Source organism: Hemitrygon akajei, chromosome 11 (genome assembly GCF_048418815.1).
Source record: "Hemitrygon akajei chromosome 11, sHemAka1.3, whole genome shotgun sequence".
NCBI lineage: Eukaryota > Metazoa > Chordata > Chondrichthyes > Myliobatiformes > Dasyatidae > Hemitrygon > Hemitrygon akajei.
This window is the reverse complement of record NC_133134.1, coordinates 49,125,440-49,152,345: the sequence shown is the minus strand read 5'-3', so window position 1 is coordinate 49,152,345 and position 26,906 is coordinate 49,125,440. Positions and strand designations below refer to the sequence as shown.

The 26,906-nt window shown below is 43.6% G+C and overlaps 1 pseudogene; it reads right to left on the bottom strand.

Moving 5' to 3' along the window:
• Positions 1-2,025: 2,025 nt before the first annotated feature.
• Positions 2,026-5,144, bottom strand: LOC140736338 (uncharacterized; annotated as a pseudogene).
• Between the last annotated feature and the right edge of the window lie 21,762 nt (positions 5,145-26,906).

Sequence of the window (26,906 nt, the reverse complement as noted above, 5' to 3'; positions counted from 1 at the left end):
TTATACTGCAGAGTTTTTTACTTTTAATTCTACATCTTCCATTATTGTCCCTTTATCATTTCTCTTTACACTCCTTTAGATTTTGCACTGCTCTGTATCATTCAGTTGTCTGCTCTTGATGCTGTATTTAATGTTGTATATCTTAAAGTTCAATGTTCAATGTAAATTTATTATCAAAGAACCATATACAACTCCAAGATTCGTTTTCTTGCAGGAATTCACAATAAATCCAAGAAACGCAACAGAATCAGTGAAAGACCAATCCCAGCAGGATGGACAAACAAGCAGTGTGCAAAAGACAAGAAACTGTGCCAATGCAAAAGAAAAAATTAATAATAAATAATTAAGTAATAAATATTGAAAGCATGAGATGAAGAATCCTTGAAAGTGAGTGCATAGGCTGTAGGAACAATTTAGTGATGGACAAGTGAATTTGAGTGAAGTTAGCCCCACTTGTTCAGGAGCCTGATGGCTAAGGATTAATAGTTGTCCTTGAACCTGGTGGTGTGTGTCCTGAGGCCCTTGTAACTTCTTCCTGATGGCAGCAGTGAGAAGAGATCATGGCTTGTGTGGTGGGGGTCCTTGATGATGGATGCTACTTTCCTGTGGATTCAGCCCAGTACATCACCAATAAAACTCTCCCAATTATCTACTTGAAGCATTGCCATAGGAAAACAGTATTCATTATTAAAGATCCTCACCACCCAGGCCATGCTCGTTTCGCACTGCTGCCATCAGGTAGCTCGAGCTCCAGGTTTCACAGCTTGAACAACAGCAGAAATGGATGAGAATGAACTATATAAAGGTGAATCAGTCTCAGGTGAACTGGGGGTATGTACAAAGGAGATTCAAGTGGGCACAGCACAATAATTTCTCACAAAGACAAGGGTCAGATTATCACACGTTCATAGTCAAATTCTTATGGCTATATGGTCCAAACCATTTTGAAGGGCACAAATTAATTAGGGACATTCTGCTTGGATTTGCTAAGAGGGGGTTATGTCTGCAAAACTGCTAAGTAATTTCTTGCCACGAAGAAAGGGTGGATAAATTTCTTTACAAACGGAGGAGGTAGAGAAGATTGACTTGAAATGTATAATTGGTGCTGGTATTGGTTTATTATTGTCAGTGTAGTGAGATACAGTGAAAAACACTTGTTAGCGTTAGGCAGTTCATAGCATATCGCATGACTACTTGAGTGAATTCCCTTTCTTTAACCATGGAAGTTCAAGTACTGCCTGTGAAAAAACAGAGAAGTGGAATTCCATCAAGCTGTCCTTTAACTGGAATAGCTGATATGCCACTCCTGGACTATAGAATCAGTACTGTGGAATGCAAATCACAGTCCTTGCTCGCAATGACAGGGTTCATAATTCCTGCACTTTCACTCCACCTACTTCCCATCAGAAACTGTGGGTGGACTGCTCATCCTTCTAAAAACTCTTCAAAGCAATGTAATAAAACCCAAAACTAATTCCACAATAAAATTATAATTACATGCACTGCAAATTATATTCCACATAATGTTATGTGAAATTACTGAAGATACTAAATTCTATGTTGCAAAATATTGAACTGTTACTTAAAGCTTGATATTTTGCAAAAGTAAAGTGTCTAGGCAAAGTAAACAGCAAACAGGAATCAGTCTATCAAAAGGCTCCAGGTTTTCAGTGTGCCTGTATATCTGCAGATTTGATAGGCATGGACAGCAGGTATCAAACTTGTTTTCCTAAATGAACATCTTCAGGGAAAGTAGTTGAGCAGCTTTCTGTGTGCAGAAGACTGATTACCTTCATCCATACTATAATAACACAAAATTCAGTTCCAACATACTGCTGAGTCACTGGATTAATGCACGTACTTTCATTCAAATCTTTTATCAGGTTTGGTGAGAGTACTATTGCACGTACTCAGTCCCTGACTACGTCTAACCGGGCAGTTCTCAGTTATCAGTCCTCTTCACATTGCCTTTGAGGATCAATAATTGAGCAGCACATCTCAAAACTTTCCAATCCATTTTACCTGTTAGATACAGATAACAACTGTAGCAACTGTACAACCCCTCCTGATCCATAGCCATCTGGAGGCTCTCTCGGCGACCTCTGTGATGGTCCTGATCGCTTTCCTCTTGCCAGCCCCAGTGATGCCCGGTAGGGTGTAGACTGCAGAGTGAGTGGCCGGCAAAACCCCTGCACCCGGCTTCGATGGGCTCGCAACGAGCCTTCCAGCCCTGCTTCCAGCACTGCTCCACCAGCCCCTGGTACTTGGCCCACTTCCACTCATTTGCCTCCTCAATGCGGTCCTCCCAGGGGACTGTCAACTCGGTGAGGACAACCTGCTTTGATAAAGGACCACATCTGGCCTCAGTGAAGTCATTGCTATATGGTCAGGAAACTTCAACTGCCTCCCCAGGTCAACATGAAGCAGCCAGTCTGCTGCGGCGCTGAGCAGGCCCGATGATGACGATGCTGGTCTGGGCTGTGCTCCGGCTCTGACAAAGGAGATGTTCTTCCTCTGACCACTCTGTTTGCTGGTGGCCATGGCCATCGCAATGCTCTCCGCCACTGCCTTCAGCACCTGGTCATGACGCCACCGGCAGCGACCTTCCCCCAAGGCCTTAGGGCAGCTGCTAAGGATGTGCTCCAGTGATTCTCTTCCTGGACAGAGAGGACATGCTGGTGTATCGCTCTTGCCCCAGATGTGGAGGTTTGCAGGGATTGGCAAGACATCATAGACAGACTGGATCATAAATTGAATGCGCTGGGGTTCTGTCTGCCAGATGTCAGACCAGGAGATTTTGCGCTCCAACGCACCTTCCCACCTTGTCCGTGCTCCCTGCTGATGCATGCCCACCATCCTGCTATTCCTCTCCGCTTCACCGCCAGCCTGCACTTCCTCCAGGACTAGTTGGCATCTGTCCTCGCCTTTGGCCTTGCAATAGCGAAGTTATGAGACAGAGCCCAGCCCCGCTCGCTCAGTTGACACTGTCCCCGCCAAAGCCCTGTGTCTCAGCACGGACTCTGCTACCAGCAGCCCTTCCCGTGCCTTCCAGTTCCTGCCCGTCCATACCTGGATGCCAGCTGCTGCCACTTTAGGGTCCTTGGAATCCCTGTACTGCAGCTCCTCTCTCATGCGGAGACACCCTGAAATCCTCATCCAGGCTGCTGAAGGGAAGTCGCAGCTTCCATACAGGGCTGTGCCGCCCCGGCTACGAGCTAGGCCCAGCCACCTTCGAAGGTAGTTACTGACCTTTCTCTCCAGCAACTCCACAGTTGTCACAGGCACCTCGTATACCAGTGGCGGCCATAGGATTCGGGGTAGGATGCCATGCTGGTAAATCCAGGCTTTGAACCTTCCAGGTAAGCCTGACTCAAGTACCGTGGTGAGCCAGCTCTCAAGCTCCTTGAAAGTTGATCAGAGGGTAGCTGCATCTCTGAGGCTACAGTCGAAGACCTTCCACCGGTGATAGGTGGAATTGTAGTGCCATCCAGGTAAAACGAAACTTGTCCACCACTCTGCCCTTCTTCGACACCATGGACCTGGATTTAGCTGGTTTGAAGCTCATCCTTGCCCGTGCGGTGAGCTATTCCAGGCCCTGGAGGATCCACCTGCGGTCAGGAACTGATGTTGTTGTGACAATGAGGTCGTCCATAAAGGCTCTGGTCGGGGGCTGCCGAACACCAGACTTGGCCAGCGGGCCTCTACACTCTGCCTCAGCTGCCTTGACCATCATACTCATGGTGAGGGCAAAGAGAATAACGGAGTTTGTGCACCCATTTATAATCCCCTTCTCCAGCCTATGCCAGCCTGATGTCACTGCTCCAGAAGCGACTCTCAGTCTGAACTCCCCATAGTAGTTCATGATGGGGTCCTAGACCTTTCTGGGAACATGGTGTTGGTCCAGTGTAAACTCCACCAGTTTGTGGGGTATTGACCCAAGCATTGGTGAGATCTAGCCAAAGCACGACCAGGTCTCCCCTCCCAGGCACCCAGGCATTCCGGGAATTCCACCCTTCTGCACTGAAGTGTCGATGTAAGCGATCTTGAGGAGAAAGTGTGTTATCTGGCGGGACAAAACACTAAAGAAGATTTCCTCTTCCACACTAAGCAGTGTGATGGATCTGAACTGCTCCAGGTTCGATGAACATTCCTCCTTGGGGATCCAGACCCACTCTGCATACCTCCACTGGTTTGCCTCTGTTCCCCTGCTCCAGATCACTCGCAGGATCATCCAAAGAATCTTGAGAAGCTCCGGGCAGTGCTTGTACACCTTGTAGGGTACTGCGCTGGGTCCTGGTGCAGGCTGAAGATACAACCTCCTGGACTTACTTCCAGGTGGGCTCCCTCACATCGAACTCCACTATGGGGAGTGGTTGGCTTGTAAGGGCTCTGTGGAGGCGCAGCTCTTGCTCCCTTGCCGGGTCGCTCAGGATGTTATGGAGAAAATGGTCTACCTCTTCTTTAGAGCACACAAGGCGGCCGCTGCACTTCTGCCCTGGGAGTTGCTTTGTAAAACCAAACGGATTGGCTATGAAGGCAGTTCGCTTCCTGGCTCTTTCTCACCCTCGCCTCATGTGCCATTCTGCTCTGCGCAGGGTCATTAGCTTCTTCCTGCAGATGTTCCGGAGCTCAGCCAGCAGAGGTTTCTCCTCCTCCGTTGCTACCTGGAACTGCCGTGCCAGGGACCGGAGCTCCTGGTGCATTTAGTGGATCTGGACTGCCCTGCGGTTCATTGCGTGTTGGGATCTGGTGGTCTTTCCCTCCTCTATTCCAGACCTCTCTGTGGCAAAGCTGACAATGATGGTGGTCATTGTCTGAAGCCGTCTGTCAACGTCTCCCTTGGCTGTCAACTCTATGATCCTTGCTACATCCCCATCGGACTGGAGCCACTCTTTCTTGTTGCTGGCTGGGGGACACTTGATCCGGCGCTGTTCAACTATGTTGCTTGGGACAGAAGCTTCTGGCACTTGGAGGTTCTGGGCTTTGTAGGGCAACTCCAGGCCGGGCTCCTCCTGCATCCCACCAGCCGTAAATCCTGTGCACTGTGCAGCATTCTCCTGCTCCAAGCACTTCATTCTAACCTGATGGATCTTTAGGCCTCGCTGGTTTTTACAAACCTTGCTGCAAATGCATCTCTCTCTCATCATCGATAATCCATTTGCCTTGGTCGTTGTTATTGGGTTTGTCCTATTGGGGTGCTCATTCTCCCCCACCCCCTCTCAGGCTCCCCTGGGGGTGTCTTTCATTGGGCAATCTTGAGGAGAACTTCATAGAATGCATCTGTGATGGCTTTCTTGAACAGCATGTTACGGAACCTACAAGGGAACATGCTATCTTAGATCTGGTCCTGTTCAATGAGACAGGTAAAATTAGTGATCTCGTCATTAGGGATCCTCTTGGAAAGAGTGATCACAGCATGACTGAGTTTCTCATACAAATGGAGGGTGGAATAGTTCAATCTAAAACTGGAAACATAGGTTTGGTTGAAGATCAGTGAAAGACTTTCAAAGAGATGTTTCACTGTGCTCAACAAAAGTATATTCCAGTTAAGAGCAAGGACAGTAAGGGTGGGGAGAGCCAGCCTTGCATAACCAAGAAAATAAAAAAAGGCATCAAACTAAAAGCTTGCGCATACAAAGTTGCCAAGAGTAGTGGGAAACTCTAAGATTGGGAAAACTTTAAAATGCAACAAAGAAACACTAAGCGAGTAATAAAGAAAGGGAAGTTAGTTAAGAAAATAAATTAACACAAAATATAAAAAGGGATCATAAGAGTTTTTGTAATTATATAAAGCGGAAAAGGATGGCTTTTGAAAAGGTTGGTCCTTTGGAGGACGAGAAGGGGAATTGATCTTGGGTAATGAGGAAACGGCAGAAGCTTTGAATGGCAATTTCACAGTGGAGAACACGTCTAACATGCCAAAGAGAGATGTTATGGATGTGATGGGAGCTGAGGACCTTGATACAATAGCTATCACTAACGAGCCAGAGCTGAGCAAACTTGCCGGCCTGAGGATTGACAAGTACTCTGGTCCCAGGGTACTGAAAGAAATGGCAGAAGTTATAGTACAGACTTTGGAGATGATTTACCAAAATTCTCTGGTCTCTGGGCAAGTTCCAGCAGATTGGAAGATGGCGAATGTCAGGCTACTGTTCAAAAAAGGATGTAGGCAAAAGGCAGGTAACTAGAGACCAGTTGATTTAATATCTGTAATTGTGAAAATGCTTGAAGCTATCATTAAAGAAGAAATAGCGAGGCATCTGGAAAGAAATGGATCCATCAGGCAGACACAGCATGGATTCAGCAAAGGCAGGTCCTGTTTGAAAGACTTATTGGAGTTCTTTGAGGATATAACATGCACAGTGGATAGAGGGGAGCAGATGAAGAATATTTACTTGATTTCCAGAAGACGTTTAATACAGTGCCGCATAAAAAACATCCATAAGATAAGGATGCATAGAGTTGGGGGTGCTGTATTATCATAGATAGAGGATCAGTTAACTAATAGAAAGCAGAACGTTGGGATACTTGGGTATTACAATGGTTGGCACAATATTGTGAGCCAAAAGGCCTGTAATGTGCTGTAAGTTTCTAATTTCTATGTACTCTGGTTGATAATCAGTGGTGAGCGGTGTGCTACAGGTGTCAGTGCTGGGTCCGCAACCGTTCACTATATACATTAACGATCTAGAAGAGGGGACCAAGTGTAATGTATCTAAGTTTGCTGATGATACTAAATTGAGTACAAAAGCAAACTGTGCAGAAGATACGAAGAGTCTGCAGAGAGATAGAGATAGGTTAAGTGAGTGGACAAGGATCTGGCAGATGATGTTCAAAATTGGTAAATGCAAGGTCATCCAATTTGAAAGGAAAAATGAAAGAGCTAATTATTATTTAAATGGTAAAAGATTGCGGCATGCTGCTGTGCAGAGTGACTTGGGAGTGCTTATGCATGAATCACAAAAGGATAGTTTGTAGGTGCAGCAGGCTATCAAGAAGGCAAATGGAATGTTGATCCTCATTGCTAGAGGGATTGAATTTAAGAGCAAGGAGGTTATGCTTCAACTGTATAGGGTTCTGGTGAGGCCACACCTGGAGTATTGCATGCAGATCTGCTCTCCTCACTTGACAGGTCACCTTGATTAACTGGCTTTGGAGGCGGTGCAGAGGAAGTTCACCAGGGAGATGATGGGATTAGACTACAAGAAAAGATTGAGTCACAGTACTCACTGAACTTCAGAAGAATGAGAGGAGATCTTACATAAACATATAAAATTTTGAAAGGGATAGATAAGATAGAGGCAGGGAAGTTATTTCCGCTGGTAGGTAAGAATAGAAACAGAGACACAGCCTCAAGATTCGGGGGACTAGATTTTGGATGGAGATGAGGATGAACTGTTTTTCCCAGAGTGTAGTTAATCTATGGAATTCTCTCCCCAATGAACCAGTGGAGACTACCTCAGTAAATACATTTAAGACAAGGTTGGATAGATTTTTTGCATAGTAGGGAAATTAAAGGTTATGGGGAAAAGGCAGGTCACTGGAGATGAGTCCGTGGCCAGATCAGCCATGATCTTATTGAATGGCAGAGCCAGCTGGATGGGCCAGATAGCCTATTCCTGCTCCTATTTCTTATGTTCTTGTGCACTATCTCACTGTAGTCTGCACCATTTTGTTTTTTGTACTGGTTACTCAATTTATTGTCGTATTTATTAATACCATGTATACTGCAAACTTCACACAAACAAGGAATTTTATTGCACCCTGGAGTATATCACAACAAACTAATCTGAATCTGATCGTTCAAAATAAGCTGTGAACTAAAGGGATGTAGTAGAAGGTGTCCCTACTGAGTCACGAGGTATTTTGATAAATACTGTTAAAATTCGAAGTTCAAAGGTCAAATTTATTTTTATTAACAAAGTACATATATTTCACCATATACAACCCTAAGATTAATTTTCTTTATGTCATACTTAACAAACCTATAGAATAATAATTATATCAGAATCAATGAAAGTCCACCCAACTAAGATTTTCAGAGAGCAGAAGACAACAAACTGTGTAAATGAAAAAAGAAGAAACAGTAATATAAGTAAATATGCACTAAATATTGAAAACATGAAATGAACAGTCCTTAAAAATGAGCACATTGTTTGTAGGAGCATTTCAATGATGGGACAAGTGAAGTTGAGTGAAATTTTCCCCTGATGATTGAGGGGTAGCAACAGTTCCTGAATATGGTGGTGCAAGACCTGGGGCTCATGTACCTTCTTCCTGATGGCAGCAGTGAGAAGCGAGTATGTCCTGGTGGTGGGAGTCCCTGATGATGGATGCCACTTTCCTGCAATAGCATTTCATGTAGATGTGCTCAATGTTTGGGAGGGCTTTACCCATTATGAACTGGGCTCTATCCACTACTTTTTGTAGGATTTTTCTTTCAAACAATTGGTACTTCCATACCAGGCCATGATGCAATCAATCAATAAACTCTCCACCGAACATTTATAGAAGTTTGGCAAAGTTTTATATGTCACACCAGATCTTTGTAAACTTCTAAGGAAGCAGAGGCACTGCCACGCTTTATTAGTAATTCCACTTGCGCATTGGGACTAGGTCAAACTCCGCTTAGACAATGTAATCTGGAAAATCTGACAGCCTGACTCTCCCAAAGGCCCGGTGGTACTGGATTAATAGAGTTTTACTGTATTTTAAACAAATGTGATGTGCAATATAATCTATCGAGTACCACATGATGGACCCAAGATACAGTAAAACACTGAAGGATATTTAGAAAGGAATTGCAATGATAAATGAGAAACTACAGGGGGCAGAATTAATGGTGACTCGGGAATCACAGGAGACTGCAGATGCTGAGATCTTGCGCAACAATAAACCTGATGGAGGAACTCATTGGTCGACCCCTTCTTTAACCAAGGTAGCTCAAGTACTGCCTCTAAAAGAAACAGAAATCAAATTCCATCAAACTGTCCATCAACGGATTACTGGAATAGCTGATATGTCACTCCAGGAATATGGTATCAGTACTATGGAGTACAAATCACACCTCTTTCTGCAATGACAGGGTTTATAACCCCCTACACTTTCACTCCACCCATGACCTGCCTGCCTCTCATCACAACCTGGGGTTGGACTGTTCATCCTTTTAAAAACTCCTCAAAACAATTTAATAAACCCCCCCCCAAAAAAAAATCCACAATACATTTATAAATATAAGCACTACAAATTATATTCCACACTATGTTGCATGAAATTACGGAAAGTATGAAATTATATGTTGTAAAATAGTGAGCTGTTACTGAAGACTTGTCTTATTTGGCAAGATAAACAGAAAACGGAAAATCAGTCTATCAAAAGACTCCAGTTTTTCAGTGTGCCTGTATATCTGCAGATTTGATAGGTGTGGACAGCAGGTATCAAACTTGTTTTCCTAAACAAACATCTTCAGGGAAAGTAGTTGAGCAGCTTTCTGTGTGCAGAAGACTGATTACCTTCATCCTTACAGTGATAACACAAAATTCAGTTCCAACATACTGCTGAGTCACTGGAATATTGCATGTACTTTCCATGAGAATCTTTTATCAGCTTTGGTGAGGGGAATACATTTGTACTAGTACAGACACTATTGCACGTTGTCAGGTCCTGACTACCTCTAATCGGGGAGTTTTAAATTATCAGTCCTCTTCACATTCGGTTTGGGGATCAGGCAACATTTCAGCAGCACGTCTCAAAATTTCCAAACCATTTTGCCTGCAGACTTAACATATAGATCTCAATTGATGTAATGTGCAAGATCAAATTCCTCTACTTCTATTCCTATAACTCAAATTCCTAATTCAATAACCCCTTATTAAACACAAACATTCCATCAGCTCCAGTATATCCTTCCTATCTGTCAGGATGCTGTTCATTGATTACAGCTCAGCATTTAACACAATTATTCTGGTGATAGAAAAATTCCAGAACCTGGGCCTCTGTACCTTCCTCTTCAACTAGATCCTTGACATTCTAACCGGAAGACCACTATCTGTGCAGGTCGGAAATAACATGTCTACCTCACTGACAATCAACATTGGTGCACCTCAGGGATGAGTGTTAGCCCACTGCTCTACTCACTCTACACTCATGACTGTGTGGCTAGGCACAGCTCAAATGCCATCTATAAATTTGCAGACGATAGTACTATTGCTGACAGACTTTCAGATGGTGACGAGACAGCGTACAGGATCAAGATTTATCAGTTAAATGAATAATGTCACAGCAACAACTTTGCACTCAATTTCAATAAGACCAAAGAACTGACTGTGGACTTCAGAAAGGTAAGATGAGGAGACACACACCAATCCTCACAGAGGGGTCAGAAGAGGAAAGAGGGTGCAATTTCAAGTTGCTGGGTGTCAATATTTCTGAGCATCTATCCTGGACCCAATAAATCAATGCGGCTCCAAGGAAGGCACAACAGCTACTATATTTTATAAGGAGTTTGAGCAGATTTGGTATAACACCAAAGACGTTCGCAAATTCCTACAGATGTACTGTGGAGAACATTTTAACTGGCTGTATGGTGGTGAGGACAACTGCACAGGATCAAAGTAAGCTGTAGAGAGTTGCAAACTCAGTCAGCTCCATCATAGACAGTATCCAAGACATCTCCAAGGACAGATAGGTGAAAAAAACAGTATCCTTTATTAAGGGTCCTCATCACCCAGATCATGCCTTGCTCTCATTGCTACCATCAGGGAGGAGGTACAGAAGCCTGAATAAGTATTCAGCCCCTTCAAGTCAGTATTTAGTAGATGCACCTTTGGCAGCGATTACAGCCTTGAGTCTGTGAGGATAGGTCTCTATCAGCTTTGCACATCAGGACACTGCAATTTTTCCCCATTCTCCTTTACAAAAGTGTTCAAGCTCTGTCAGATTTCATGGGGATCGTGAGTGAACAGCCCTTTTCAAGTCCAGCCACAAACTCTCAATTGGACTGAAGTCTGGAATTTGATTTGGCAACTCCAGAACATGAACTTTGTTTTTAAGCCATTCCTGTGCAGCTTTGGTTTTATGCTTGGGGTCATTGTCTTGCTGGAAAACAAATCTTCTTCCAAGTTTTCCTCCAGGATTTCCCTGTACTTTGCTGCATTCACTTTAACCTCTTCCTTCACTAGCCTTCTAGGGCCTACTGCAGTGAAGCATCCCCCAGCAGGATGCAGCCACCACCATGCTTCATGGTAGGGAATGTGTGTTTTTGATAATATGCGGTGTTCTGCTAACGCCAAACATAGCATTCAGTCTAATGCCAAAAAGCTCAATTTTGGTTTCATCAGACCATGGAACCTTCCTCCAGCTGACTTCATAGTCTCCCATATGCCCCCTGGCAAACTCTAGCTGAGATTTCATGTGAGCTTTTTTCAATAGTGGCTTTCTCTTTGTCATTCTCCCATAAAGCTGCAACTGGTGAAGCACCCGAGCAACAGTTGTTGTATGCGCAGTCTTCCCCATTTCAGCCACTGAAGCTTGTAACTCCTCCAGAGTTTGTCATAGGTCTTTTGGTGGCCTTCCTCACTAGCCCCCTTCTTGCACCGACACTCAGCTTTTGAGCAAGGCCTGTTCTAGGCAGATTTACAGCTATACCATATTCTTTCTATTTCTTGATAATTGACAACAGAGACTTGGAAATTTTCTTGTATCCATCTCCTGACTTGTGCTTCACAATAACCTTTTTGTGGAGTTGCTTGGAGTGTTCTTTTGACTTCATGGTGTAGTTTTTGCCAGGGTACTGACTGACCAGCAGTTGGACCATCCAGATACAGATGTATTTTAACTACAGTCAATTGAAACACCTTGACTGTGCATGGGTCTCCAAAGACAGATCTCCATTTAACTAATTGTGTGACTTATAAAACCAATTGGCTGCACCCTTGATTATTTGGTGTGTCATATTAAAGGTGGGTAACTACTTATGCAATCAATTATTTTGTGTGTTATACTTGTGATTAATTTAGACTTTGTAGAGATCTGTTTTCACTTTGACACGGAAGAGCCTTTTTCTGTTGATAAGTGTCAAAAAAGCCAAATTAATCCCATTGCAATTCAATGTTGGAAACAGTTCAGGATGACAAATGCCGGTCAGACTAAGCCTGATTCTGATTATAATTCTACTTTCAGTTTCTAACTAATCACCTTGTTCTCGGCTTTATTTCAAACTTAGACTTTGTGCTTAATGTGCAGTAACGGCAATACCTTGGTACTGTCTATAGTTCTAGTCATCTCAGTTGTGATTGCACTGGAGTTGGTGCCGAGCACATTTACGCAGAAGTGAGCTGATTGCTTATCTCTGAGGCAACACTGGACAGGCAGAGGTTGTTATTACTGGGACAGAGGAGCTGAGCACAGACCTATTTGAGAGGTATATAATTATGAAGAGACAGAAGACAGTAAATAAACTGCATAGCCTAGTGGGTCAGAAACCATGGCAGGAAGACAATCCTGCGGCAAGAATTCATTAACTATCTGCTGGAGGTGATTAGCATGTCAAGCAACATCTTTGGGGGGGGACCCTTTGAGTTCCTCCAGCTAATTGTTGGTTGCTCCAGATTCCAGCATCTACAGTTTCTTGTGTCTATATTTATCCCAGAATAAGCTGACTATCTAGAAGCCAGAAAGCCTATCTTGTTACAGGTGTATTGTGTGATTTTCACAGACAAAATGGCCAAGTTTCATTTTTCAGTGTGAGGAACTCAAAGGGCTTACGGGAGCTTAAGTGTCCGGACAACCACAACAGCTTCCTCCCCGCTGTTATCAGACTTCTGAAACAATCGCTTTTTCACATCCCCTTCTTGCTGGTACTGCCATGTTCTCAAACTTCTAATTCTTTCTCTTCTGTTATCATCATTTTATCTTTTCCTTCTGCAAAACCTCACTGGAATCTGCATCATTCTGATGTTTTGTGCTTGTTACATTGTTCATTGTTGTATTTATTAATACCATGTACACTGCAAGCTTCATGCCAACAAGAAATTTTATTCCACCCTTGTGTATATCCCAACAAACTAATCGGTAGCTGATCATTCAAAACAAGCAATGAACTAAAGTGATGTAGTAGAAGATATCCATACAATGCCACAAGGAATTTTGATATATACTGCCAATGAATGCAATGGAATTGTAGCTAAAGCCACAAGTTTCTAAATTCCTTATGTCTGAGCACAAGACTATTTCAAGACCAGCCTTTCAATCTTTTAAAGAGGAGTAACTGACTTAAATCTAATGACTAGATGGAGGAAAATAAATTGGTGGAGGGGTTTGCATCAACCAACTTACATGGACTTCACTTTCCATTGAAAGAAAGCAAATTTGCAAGTAAATTGTAGAGATATGACCAACAGTTTATAAGGAAACAGACTCTTCTGAGTAATCACTGCAGAGACTACAATAGTGGTGGCCAACTCTACATCGGCAAGACCAAGCACAGACCAGGTGACTACTTTGCAGGGCACCTACACTCTGTCCAAAATAGTCATCCTCAGCTCCCAGCTTCATGCCATTTTAATTCCCCTCCCCATTTCCACACTAACACATCCATTGTCAGGCTATTGCCCATTGCCCAGTCAAACTAAAGGACTGACTCCTCATATTTCTTCTGGGTATTCTACTAACCTGAGTTTCCTAGTTCTAGTTAATCCTCCATTTCCGTGTGTTTTGCCTGTGTGAGTGTACTTACTTACAGTCCATTACACTGCTTGTCTTTAGGGCAGCAATAAAAGTCCTCCATCTCTGTGGTGCTCAGGGCTTTCATCATCATGTTAGTAGCTTCCTCTTGGTTTTCACTATTGTCTTTCGTGCATGTGCCAAGTGAAGGCCCAGGAATACCATCGCACTCAGACGTAGGATTCTTTCTGTAACAATTTTGTTTTACCAGTCAGGGTTGCTAACCCTGAGTTGAACCCCCTAACCTGGAGGACTGGTGGACCACTCTTTGACTGGCCTCTACCCTTTGACTTGACTCCAACCAACCTAGCTCTCTGGGTCATTGAGGCACACAAGCGTTCAAACAATGACAAGGATACGGTCCTCTTGGAGGGTGTGTGTGTGTGTGTAAGAGAGAGAGAAAAACAACCAAAGAGGCACTGGGTGGCACCGACATGTCTGCCTGATAACGTGTGAATGTTAATTCTTATGCAGCAGGGCCTGGTTTGCAAATATTCTGGTGCCCTATGTCATTGGATCAATGAAGCCCAAATGGTGAATGGTGTGCAAAGGAGTTAAACAAAACCTTGCACAGAGAGTGTCCATTCCTCAATATGAAGTTCAATATGAATATTAGGGCCCTTGTGGACTACCCTGATAACAATGGACATGAGCTCTGCTCAGGAATAAAAGCTTGTAAACTCAGCAGCTTTGAGATTAATGTTGCTATCTTAAACACAAGAGATTCTGCAGATGCTGGAAATGCACACAACACAGACAAAATGCTGGAGGAACTCAGCAGGTCAGGCAGCATCTATGAAAATGAATGAATAGTTGAGAATTTGGACCAAGGACTGGAAAGAGATGGGATGGAGAACAAGCTGGAAGGTGATAGGTGAAACCAGGTGGGAAAGACTGGAGAAGAAGGAAGCAGATAGGAGAGAAAAGTGGACTATGGGGGAAAGGGAAGAAGGAGGGGCACCGGGGGAAGTGATAGGCAAGTGAGGTGTAGAGGGAAGAAATCAGAGTGAGGAATAGAAGATAATAGAAGGGGGAGGGGAACAGAAAATTATCAGCAAGAGAAATCAATCTTCATACCAGCAGGTTGGAGACTACCACCTAGAAAGAATATGAGGTGTTGCTCCTTCACTCAGAGAGTAGCTGCATCTTGACAGTAGAGGAGGCCATAGACTGACATGTTGGAGTGGGAATGGGGATGTTGGCCACCAGGAAATTTTGTTTTAGGCAGATGGAGTGGAGGTGCTCTACAAAGCAACCCCCAATTTATGACGGGTTTCACCAATGAAGAGGAGGCCACGTCAGCAGGAATGGGAACAATAGACAACCTTAACAGATTCAAACATGTGAAGTGTTGCCTCACTGAAAGTATTGTTTGGGGCCCTGAATGGAGATGAGGAAGGTGGTGAATGGGCAGATGTAGCATTTCTCTCGCTTGCGGGGATGTATACCAGGAGGGAGATTAGCAAGGAAGGACAAATTGACAAGAGAATCACAGAGGGAGCAATCCCCATGAAATTCAGGGGGGGGGGGGGGAGAGTAAAGACGTGTTTGGTGTAGGATCTGTTGAAGTTGGCGGAAGTTGTGGAGAAGGATGTGTTGGATGCAAAAGTTCATGGGGTGGTAGGTGTGAACAGGACGAACTCTATCCCTGTTAAAACGGCGGGAAGGAGTGCTGAGTCAGGAAATGGAAGAGGTGTGGGTGAGGGCAGCATCAATGGTGGAAGAGGAGAAACCCTGTCCTAGACAATAAAGTCTCATCCAGGAAACAGGTGCAACAGAGATGAAAAAGCTGAGAAAAAGCAATAGCATTTTTACATCAGAACATAAGAAATAGGAGCAGTAGTAGGCCATCTGACCTGTCGATCCTGCTCTGTCATTCAATAACATTATGCCTGATCTGGCCATGGACTCATCTCCACCTGCCTACCTTTTCCCCATAGCCCTTAATTCCCCAACTACGCAAAACTCCATTCAAACTTGTCTTAAATATATTTACTGAGTTAGTCTCCAGTGCTTCATTGGGCAAAGAATTCCACAGATTCACCACTCTCTGGGAAAAGCAGTTTCTCTTCATCTCCCCTAAATCTACTCTTCTTGAGGCTATGTGTCCTAGTTCTAGACTCACCTACATTCCTGCCTCTATCCTATCTTATCTAACCCTTTCATAATTGTTTATGTTTCTCTAAGATTTCCTTTCATTCTTCTGAAGTCCAGCGAGTATAGACCCAGGGGGCTCAATCTCTCCTCATAGTCCACCCCCCTCATATATGGCATCAACCTGGTGAACCTCTTCTGCACCGCCTCCAAAACCAGTATATCCTTCCTCAAGTAAGGAGACCAGATCTGCACGCAGTATTCCAGGTGTGGCCTCACCAATACACTGTACAGTTGTAGCATAACCTCCCTCCTCTTAAGTTCAATCCCTGGAGATAGGGAAGAAAGAAGTATAGTCAAGATAGCCATGAAAATTGTTAGGTTCATAAAAGATGTTGGTGGACAATATGTCTCTAGAGATGGAGACAGAGAGATTGAGAAAAGAAAAGAGAGGTGTCAGAAATGGACCCGATGAATTTAAAGGCAGGGTAGAAGTTGGGGGCAAAGATGATTAAATTCATGAGGTCAACATGGGTGCATGAAGCAGCACCAATGCAGTCATCAATGTAAGCACTGAAAGAGTTGGGAAGGCTTGGAACATGGACTGTTGCAGGTAGCCAACAAAATGTCAGGCATAGCTGGGGTTCACATAGGTGCCCATAGCTACCCCTTGAGTTTATATAAAGTGGGAGGAGCCAAAGGAGAAAATTGTTGAGGGGGAGGACCAGTTCTGCCAGATGGAGGAGGGTAGTGGTGGAGGGGAACTGGTTGGGCTTTTATTGAGAAAAATTGCTGAGAGCTTTAAGGTCTTCTTGATGTTGTATCTAGAGTGATAGGTGATGGGCAGGTGAGGATCTTGGTACAAGGTAGTGAGTAGACCTTCTTCTGGGAAGACAAACTGAGAGAAGAATGTTATCTTCAGAGATTAGGCTTGGCCATCAAGCATCTCATTGAACTACCCCTGCAAAATTAGTGAATATTTTTTTAGCCCCCCCCCCCCCCCCCCGGCTCACTATAACTCAGAACAGCACATTAGAGTCATTAATGCAAAGACCATTACTGTAGAACCTACGAATGAAGATTTGAAAAGATCTTGGACTTCAATTGGAAGGGTGAGTAATGGATCATCTAGAACAGTATTAGGATGGCAACCATACTGGAAGAATCAAGTAGGAAGACTATCTCTGACAAAGTCCTTTGACTGGCGAAGAGCCAGAGCATAATCTCCTGCAAAATATCTCTCTGTTTTAATAGAACAGAGTCATTGTAATCTCCTCAGTCAAACACCATTATCTGTTAGATTATATCTTGATTTGAGAAGAGACTGTATCACCAGCAACAATGCTTGATGGGTTGACTATCACAATAGTCAACAAATTGCTATCTCCAACAAATGGGTTCCAAAGCCTCAGTGTTAACAGATGTGTTGTTACTGGAAAATTAGTGTGGAAACTCTCAAGGACTCTACAAAGGTAGACATGAGAGAGTGCAGATGTTGGGATCTAGAGCAAGAAAAATAAACTGCTGGGTGAACTTAGTGGGTCCAGCGCCATCTGTGGGGACAAAGGAATGGTCAATGTTTCGGGTCAAGACCCCACATCAGGAGTGAGCCTGTAAAATGAATATAGCCAGTATATAAATGTGAGAGGAAGACTGAGATGGATGTTGGTAGGTAATAGGTGGAACATGACCTAACCTTGAGTGTTGAATGTTCCAGGAGGACCTCGGAGATGTCGCACTCAAAAAATGAGGTCAGTTCAAATATGATAACCTCATAACCTTCCTGCAGTCGGTTTCAGGGAATGTTACTATGAGGGCCTTCCTCCACCATCTCTCTCACAGTATCTCAGTCTGGAATCCATCCACACAGAGACACAGCGGACATGACTGTCACCACACATCAACAAATTGCAGGAAGTGGCATCATCCACTGTTCTCACTGCCTTCATGTTCTCACTAAAGCTTTTGACACCATCATTGGGGAGGACTGTCAAAGCAGTCCTCAGATGTGATCATGGACAAAAATTCATCCCAGCTTCACATTTGCATCTAGATGGCATCATCCTAAACTGTGGGTCTATAACAGAACGGAGGTCAGTGAAAATCAGTATCAAATAAGGCTATGTCATTGCCCAACTGTTCTGTCCATCCTTCCTGCTGTAACATTGCTCCTTGATTCCAACTTACATTCTATGAGATTTGAGTTAATCTTCGGAATTAGTTCATTTAATGCAGATTGACCTCAGGGCCAAGATAACCCAGACCTCGGTGGTCCAGCTGCAGTATAGACATGATGCTTGTGCTTGGACAAGCTCAGGGTCCGAGTTCCAACCCATCATCGACTCATTCACTGAGATGATGGGCATTATACAGATTGTATGTCAAAATCAGAATCAGGTTTATTATCACCGGCATGTGACATGAAATTTGTTAACTTAGCCGCAGCAGTTCAATGCAATACATACTATAGCAGAAAGGGAAAAAAATAATAATAATAAATAAAATAAAACATAATAATAAATAAACAAGTGAACCAATTATGTATATTGAATACATTATTTAAAAATGTGCAAAAGCAGAAATACTGTATATTAAAAAAGTGAGGTGTCCAAAGCTTCAAAGTCCATTCAGGAATCGGATGGCAGAGAAGAAGAAGCTGTTCCTGAATCGCTGACTGTGTGCCTTCAGGCTTCTGTGTCTCCTACCTGATGGTAACAGTGAGAAAAGGGCATGCCCAGGATGCTGGAGGTTTTTAATAATCAACGCTGCCTTTCTGAGACACTGCTCCCTAAAGATGTCCTGGGTACTTTGTAGGTTAGTGCCCAAGATGGAGCTGACTGGATTTACAACCCTCTGCAGCTTCTTTCGGTCCTGTGCAGTAGCACCTCCATACCAGACAGTGATGCAGCCTGTCAGAGTGCTCTCCACGGTACAACTATACGCGGGGTGATTGATAAGTTCATGGCCTATGGTAGAAGGAGTTAATTTTAGAAAACCTAGCACATTTATTTTTCAGCTTGGTCCCCTCCTACATTTACACACTTAGTCCAGCGGTCGTGGAGCATACGGATCTTGGACCTCCAGAAAGTGTACACAGCAGGGGTGATTGATAAGTTTGTGGCCTAAGGTAGAAGGAGATGAGTTATACAGCTCTCGTTACATACACATGCAGTTCAACTCTTTGAGTGATTATGCAGAAAGTTTGAGTTAACAACTCATCAGGGGCGATTGATAAGTTTGTGGCCTAAGGTAAAAGGAGATGAGTTATTAACTTCAAACTTTCTGCATAATCACTCAAAGAGTTGAACTGCACATGCAACTCCTCCTACCTTAGGCCACAAATTTATCAATTACCCCTGCTGTGGACACTTTCTGGAGGTCCAAGATCCGTATACTCCACGACCACTGGACTGAGTGTGTAAATGCAGGAGGGGACTATGTTGAAAAATAAATGTGCTAGGTTTTCTAAAATTGAATCCTTCTACCTTAGGCCACGAACTTATCAATCACCCCTTTTTGAGTGCATTTGTTGACATGCCAAATCTCCGCCATTGACTCTCCCTGCTGTCTCTGGAAAGCAGCCAACATATTCAAAGACCTTTTCCACCTTACCTATACGTTCCTCTTCCCCTTCATCAGGCAGAAGTTGCAGAAATCCTAAAAGCACCTACCTCCAGGCTTAAGGATAGCTTCTATTCTGCTAAGTCTCTTAAATGGACCTCTTAAACAGTATGATAAAGATAAATTCTTGATCACTCAATCTACCTCATCAAAGGCATTGCATTTTATTTGTCTGCCTGCATTGCAGATCTATGTATCTGTAACACTATATCCTGCACTATTTTTGTTCCCCCTTTAGTACTATCATAATGTACTTTTATCTGCTTGGAGAGCATGCGAACAAAAGTTTTTCACTGTACTTTGGTACAAGTGACATTAACAAGCCAATTACTCATACCTAAGAGCCTGATTACACTGGATTGCCCCCTTTGTTCAGGCCACCTCGACGGCATGCCACACACTATAATTCCGAGACAAACAGGTTGCACTGAGTTATGTCACAGGAAGAGGTTAACAAGTAAACAGAAGAAGTGATTCATGAATTCAAAGCCTCCTTGAAGAGATGCAACTTCTCCACTAACTCTCAGACCCTCAACCACTCAGAGAAGGAAAAAAAAGTTGCAATTTAGTTGATAACCAGAAGACCATGCTTGTAACACACAAAAGGCCCAATAAATGGCCAAAGGAGCATTATACCTGCCTTCCTATTGGATAATTCCTATAATAAACTCGGTACATTGGAAACAAGAATGGACAAAGATGATGCTCATGTTCAGGCACTCCTCAAAAGAGATAGGTTGAAGTACATATGAGCAAGGTGCACCAGAAGACTGTGTGCTTATAATAATAATGGGGGATAAGATGACTGATGAACTAAATGAGTATTTTGCATCTGTCTTCACTGTGGAAGACACTAGCAGTGTGCCTGATGTTGTAGAGTGTGAAGGAAGAGAAGTGGGTGCAGTTACTATTACAAGAGAGAAGCTGCTCAAAAAGCTGAAAGACCTAAAGGTACATAAGTCACCTGGATCAGATGAACTGCACCCTAAGGTTCTGAAAGAGATGGCGTTAGGGATTGTGGTGGCATTAGAAATTATCTTCCAAAAATCACTGGACTCTGGCGTGGTGCCAGAGGACTGGAAAATTGCAAATGGCCCTCCACTCTTTAAGAAAGGAGGAAGGCAGCAGAAAAGAAATTATAGACCAGTTAGCCTGATCTCAGTGGTTGGGAAGATGTTGGAGTCAATTGTTAAGGATGAGGTGATGGAGCACTTGGTGACACAGGACAAGATAGTACAAAGTCAACACGGTTTCCTTCAGGGAAAATCCTGCCTGACAAAACTGTTGGAATTCTTTGAGGAGATTACTAGTAGAATAGATAAAGGGGATGTAGTGGCTGTTGTATATTTGAACTTTCAGAAGGTCATTGACAAGGTTCCACACATGAGGCTGCTTACCAAGTTAAGAGCCCATGGTATTACAGGAAGGTTACTAACATGGTTAGAGCACTGGCTAATTGGTAGGAAGCAGCGAATGGGAATAAAGGGATCCTTTTACGGTTGGCTGCCAGTGTCGAGTGGTGTTCCGCAGGGGTCAGTGTTGGAACCACTTCTTTTATGCTGTATATAAATGATTTAGATGATGGAATAGATGGCTTTGTGCCAAGTTTGCAGATGATACCAAGATTGGTGGAGGGGCAGGTAGTGTTGAGGAAACTGGTAGGATACAGAAGGACTTAGACAGATTAGGAGAATGGGCAAGAAAGTGGCAAATGAAATGCGATGTTGGAAAATGCATGATCATGCTCTCTGATAGTAGAAATAAATGTGCCTGACTATTTTCTTAATGAGCACAAAATCCAGAAATCTGAGATGCAAAGGGAGTTGGGTATCCTTGTGCAGAGCACCCTAAAAGTTAACTTGCTGTTCAAGTTGGTGGTGAGGAAGGCAACTGCCATGTTAGCATTCATTTCAAGAAGTCTAGAATACAAGAGCAAGGATGTGATGCTGAGGCTTTATAAGGCACTGGTGAGGCCTCACCTTGAGTATTGTGAACAGTTCTGGGCTCCTCATCTAAGAAAAGATGTGCTGACATTGGTGAGGGTCCAGAGGAGGTTCACAAGGATGATTCCAGGAATGAAAGGGATATCATATGAGGAACATTTGATAGCACTGGGCCTGTACTCGCTGGAATTCAGAAGGATGAGGGGAGATGTCTTTGAAATCTTTTAAATGTTGAAAGGCCTAGACAGAGTAGATATGGAAAGAATGTTTCCCATGGTGGGAGAGCCTAGCACAAGAGGGCACAGCATCAGGATAGAGGGGCGCCCTTTCAAAACAGAGATGCAGAGAAATTTCTTTAGCCAAAGGGTGGTGACTTTGTGGAATTTGTTTCTGCATGCAGCTGTGGAGGCCGGGTTGTTGGGTGTATTTAAGGCAGAGATTGATACGTCCTTGATTGGACTTGCCATCAAAGATTATGGGGAGAAGGCCGGGAACTGGGGTTGAGGAGGAGGAAAAATAAAGGATCAGCCATGACTGAATGGCGGAGCAGACTCGATGGGCCAGATGGCCTAATTCTGCTCCTACGTCTTATGGCCTTATGGTCTTATGGCGATCCACCTTCCAACAAAGAGCTATGAAAGAACAATCAAAGGGAAACATCAAACCCCTCCCCCACCACCACTCTCAAGCGCAAAAAAAAGCGCTAAGAGACAAAAAATGGGGGGGATCATAATATAAAACACAAAATCGAAAGAGTCCAGGCATATTCAGTTCAGTTCAATCTAGTGCTGTGTTGTTCATTATCTACAGGCCGCCCCAATCAAAGTCGCTCAAAATAGCGACAAAAAGAAGTAACCAGAAACCAGAGGCAGATCATAAGATGAACTACAGAATCCAACCCATAAACTGTGTCAATTAAACATAGCCCAAAACCCAGGACTCCAGCACCACCTTCCGACAGCTTCGATGGAGAGAGAGCCCATTCAAATGCAGGTCCTCCCTCCATGAGCAGCGAGCGAGAAGGAGAGAGAAGCCTTCCTCTGGCAGCAGTGCGCTAGAGGCTGGTAGATGGCACAGAACATCTGCTCACTTTCCGCTCTTGCCTCAATGATTTCAATCTCCCCCAGTGCCCAAAACCACACCACCAAAATGTAGATCACAACCTCCAACAGTAGCAGAACCATATTTGAAAGGAAAAGAAGATGTAAAAGAAGTGAAAGAAGTAGTTTTGTAACCGTCTGGAGGATGTTGCCCTTGGTCATGTTATTTGCTGGTGCCATCTTCTTCCAAGTTAAGTATGTAAATGGTGGAAAGAATGCAGATCACTGAGATGCAGACAGATGTGAGTGTCCAAGTGCATGTTTCACAAAACAAAAAGCTCTCTAGTGCAACAAGCACTTAGGAATGTTAGCAGACTCTTATTGTGAGGTAATTGAACATAAATTCATTTATGTTGGATATTGGAGAGAAAGAACATGGAGCACATTGTATAGTCTCCTTAATTGAAGAATTTTGTTCTCAGTCTCCTTGAATAAGGAGTTAAAAGCATCCTAGGGAAAGGTTGCTCTCAACTATTTCATGGAATATTATGTTAATGAACATTATTCTATGGATTTATTGAATATGCCCACAAGACAATAAATCTCAGGGTTGTAATAATGTACTTTGATAATAAATTTACTTTGAACTTTGAAACTTGAATGGGTAGATTATCTCACAAGGTAAGCTTAGGTAGGCTGAAGTTTGAGACAGTGAGATAGGGCTTGATTGAAATCTGTGTGATCCACAGGGCTCTAAAGATGGTGGGTGTGGAGGTCATATTTCCTTTTGCAATTGAAATTCACGGTGAGTGTTTAAAAAATAAGGAACAGTTCATTCAATAAACTGTGAGTCACACCCTTTTCTCTCAGAGGGTTGCAGATGTAAAGAACTCTGTTCCTCCAAGTCTTAATAAGTTGATGAACGACTGCTGTGGGTTTGCAGTAATGTGGAGCTGGTATATAATTGTCAGCCTTGATCTTATTAAATAGCACAGCAGGTTTGAAGGGCTGAATAGTCACACCCTACTCCATATGAGAACGTAGAAGTACTGAGAGTCAGGAATTATTTTGAGAGTTGACAGATGTCAAAAAGTCTACAATTGACACTTGCACATGGAAAAGATGGAACAAAGTCAAAGTTAAGCTTATGGACAAGTACTTGTACATAACTATGTCCCTATTTTGCTTGTGATACTACTCCAAATAAATCTTTCATTGCACTGTACGGTTTCAGTGCAACAAAAAATTAGTTTTCATCACAAGCACATAGGGACATGTATGCAACATTCAGAAGAAAAACATAAAAGAAAGAAAGGATGTGCTAGAACTTTTTAAAAGCATTATTATAGGTAAGACCCCCAGGCCAATTGGTCACTGTCTGGTATGGGGGTAGGGGCTACTGTACAAGATTGGGGAAAGTGGCAGAAAGTTGTAAACTCAGTCAGCTCCATCATGGGCACTGCCTCCCCAGCATCTAAGGCACTTTCAAAAGACATTACCTCAAAAAGGTGGCATCCATCACTAAGGGCCTCAGGTTCCTCTGCTTACCCTAAACCTATGCCCTTCAGTTTGTGATTTCCCAATTCTGGGGAAAGGACTATGCTCATTTACCTTATCTATGCCCTTCACAATTGCATATACCTCTGTAAAATTGCTCCTCATTCTCCTACCTGTAGTGAACTACATATACCTGTCTGGACACGCCCCATGATGACTGCTCCTGTGGCTCCTCCCACAGACCCCTGTATAAAGGTGATGGAGGTCTGAGCCCGGCCTCTCTGTCTCCAGGATGTAGTATACTGGTCACTCACTGCTTGTTCCTTCTTCCAGTCAATAAAAGCCGATATCTCGCCTTTACGTCTCAGAGTGAGTTATTGATGATGCATCACTACCCACTCAGCATCTCTCCATAACTCAATATCCTCATAAACCTCCACTGTGCTCATTCCAGCCCAATGGCATCTTGTCTACAGCAGGATGACTGAAACTGAACACAATTTTCGAAACGTAGCCTGAGCCTGACCACCATCTTGTACAATGACATCATTACATCCCAGCTCTGTTCATCTCCCTGACTGATGAAGGGCAGCCCTGCCAAAAGCTTTCTGCACCACTCTGCCTAACAACAACACCACATTCAGCGTACTTTTACTCCTAGATCCCTTTGTTCTACAATACTCCACAGGGCCCTAGTTCAAGTTCAAGTCTAATAGTCATTCAACCATATATGAACACCTTCAAATACAGCCAAACAAAACAGCATTACTCCGGGGCCAAGGGGCAAAACACAGTACCAACAGTCATACACAGCACAAGGAACATATGGCACATATAAGACAGCAAGCATATATGAGATATCAGTAAAATACAGTCACACTAATAAAGACGCTGAGTTCATGAATGTTGCAGCAGTCTAACACAATCTGGCTTGTCTTCTGTCAAGCAAATTCTGAGGGACAGCACTGACTCTAGTTGGGAGACCATGTTACATTGCTCCCAGCATTCTGGTGGAACGCACCAACTCCAACGCCTCTCTCCTGAGCAGCTGTAAATAGGTGACACCGTAGCCTGGGGCCTAGTGCTCACTAAGACTGAAGCCATGCAGCTCCCCTGCCATCTGCCAACAAACCAGTGAATCGGGCTTGCCGCATTCCATATTAACAATGTCCATACAGGGTCCTGCAACCACAAGAAAAGCAACTAAGATGATCAGTCGCTTTAAGACTTCACACCACCTTCGTGCACTGAAGCCTCTCTAACACAGGCAGCAGCACAATCCATTCACAGCCCTACCATTCATATTGAAAGTGCTATTTGATGCACCATCAATAACTCACTCTGAGATGTAAAGGCGAGATATCGGCTTTTATTGACTGGAAGAAGGAACAAACAGTGGTTGACCACCATACTACATCTTGGAGACAGAGAGGCCGGGCTCAGACCTCAATCGCCTTTATACAGGGGTCTGTGGGAGGAGCCACAGGAGCAGTCAGCAGGGGGCGTGTCCAGACAGGTATATGTAGTTCACCACACTATTATCATTTGTCTTCCCAAAATGCAATGCCTCACATTATCCAATTCAGATTCCATTTGCCATGCATTGGCCCACTTACTCTGCTGATCAAGTTCCCACTGTATATCTTGATAAATACCTTCAATATCAATGACACCACCTATTTTAGTGTCATCTCCAGATTTACTCCCATGCCTTTTATATTCTCACACAGCCCATTGATATAGATATATAAAATAGCAATGGTCCTAGCACTGGTCTTCAGGGCACACAGCTAGACACGGCCTCCAGTCTGAAAAGCAACCTTCCACCATCACCCTCTGCTTCCTCCCACCAAGACATTTTGGTATCCAGTTAGCCAACTCTCCCTGGATCCTATGTGATCTAATTTTCTAAGCAGTCTACCATCTGCAGCCTTATCAAAGACCTTACCGAATTCCAAATCCACCATGCCTACTGCCCTGCCCTCATCGACCTTCTTGGTTACTTCTTAACAAAGTTCAATCAGCTGGTGAAACATGATCTCCCATCCACAAAGCTGCCCTAACAATTCCTGATCAATTTCTGTCTTTCCAAATGCTTGGGCATCTTATCCCTCAGAATCCCTTCTAATAACTTAGCTACCACAAACGTTTGTCTTTCTGATCTATAGTTCCCAGGATTTTCTTAGCAGTTCTTTTTAAATGCCAGTTTCTGCAACCTCCCAGTACATTTGTTTCTCTACTTCCCATTGAGTTTAAGGGGCCTATAGGAGTAGTGATCAATGGGACTTGCTCTGGCTGGAGGAATGTGACAGGTAATGTCCTGGTGTGTGGGATATACTGTATATAAATCACCTGGATGAAAACATACACGTACGTGTTGGTTAGTATGTTTGCAGATGATACAAAGATTGTTGGTATTGCGCATAGCACAGAAGTCTGGCAAAGGATGCAGGGAGATATAGATGGTGGTCGAACAACCAATGTGCAAAAGGTAACAAACTGCACAAAGACCAACAAAAACAAAAAGAAATTCCTTGAGTGTGAGTCCGTACATTGTGGGAACAGTTCAAGTTCAAAGTTCAAATTTCAAAATGCATTAATGATCAAAGTAGGTATACATTGTACAACCTTGAGATTCGTCCCCTGACAGACAGACACAAAGCAAGAAACCCAAAAGAACCCATAAAAAAGACCGACAGAATAGCCAATGTGCAGAGAGAGGGGTAAAAAACACAAATCGTGCAAAGGGTCAAAGTACCGGTAAGCAAATAACATTTAGAGCAGAACTGAGTCCTGAGACATGAAGCCCAGAGCAGCCGGTGGAGACAATTGCCTCGGCCTCAGCCTCAGTTTAGCACATAGTGGAGGAAACATCATGGAGCCCACTGCCTCAGTGCAACAAAGAGTGGCGTAAACATCACAGATCAGCGAGCAGAACTGGCACAACCCCTCCCTATGTTCCGAACATCCAGCCTTTTCAACCCATCTG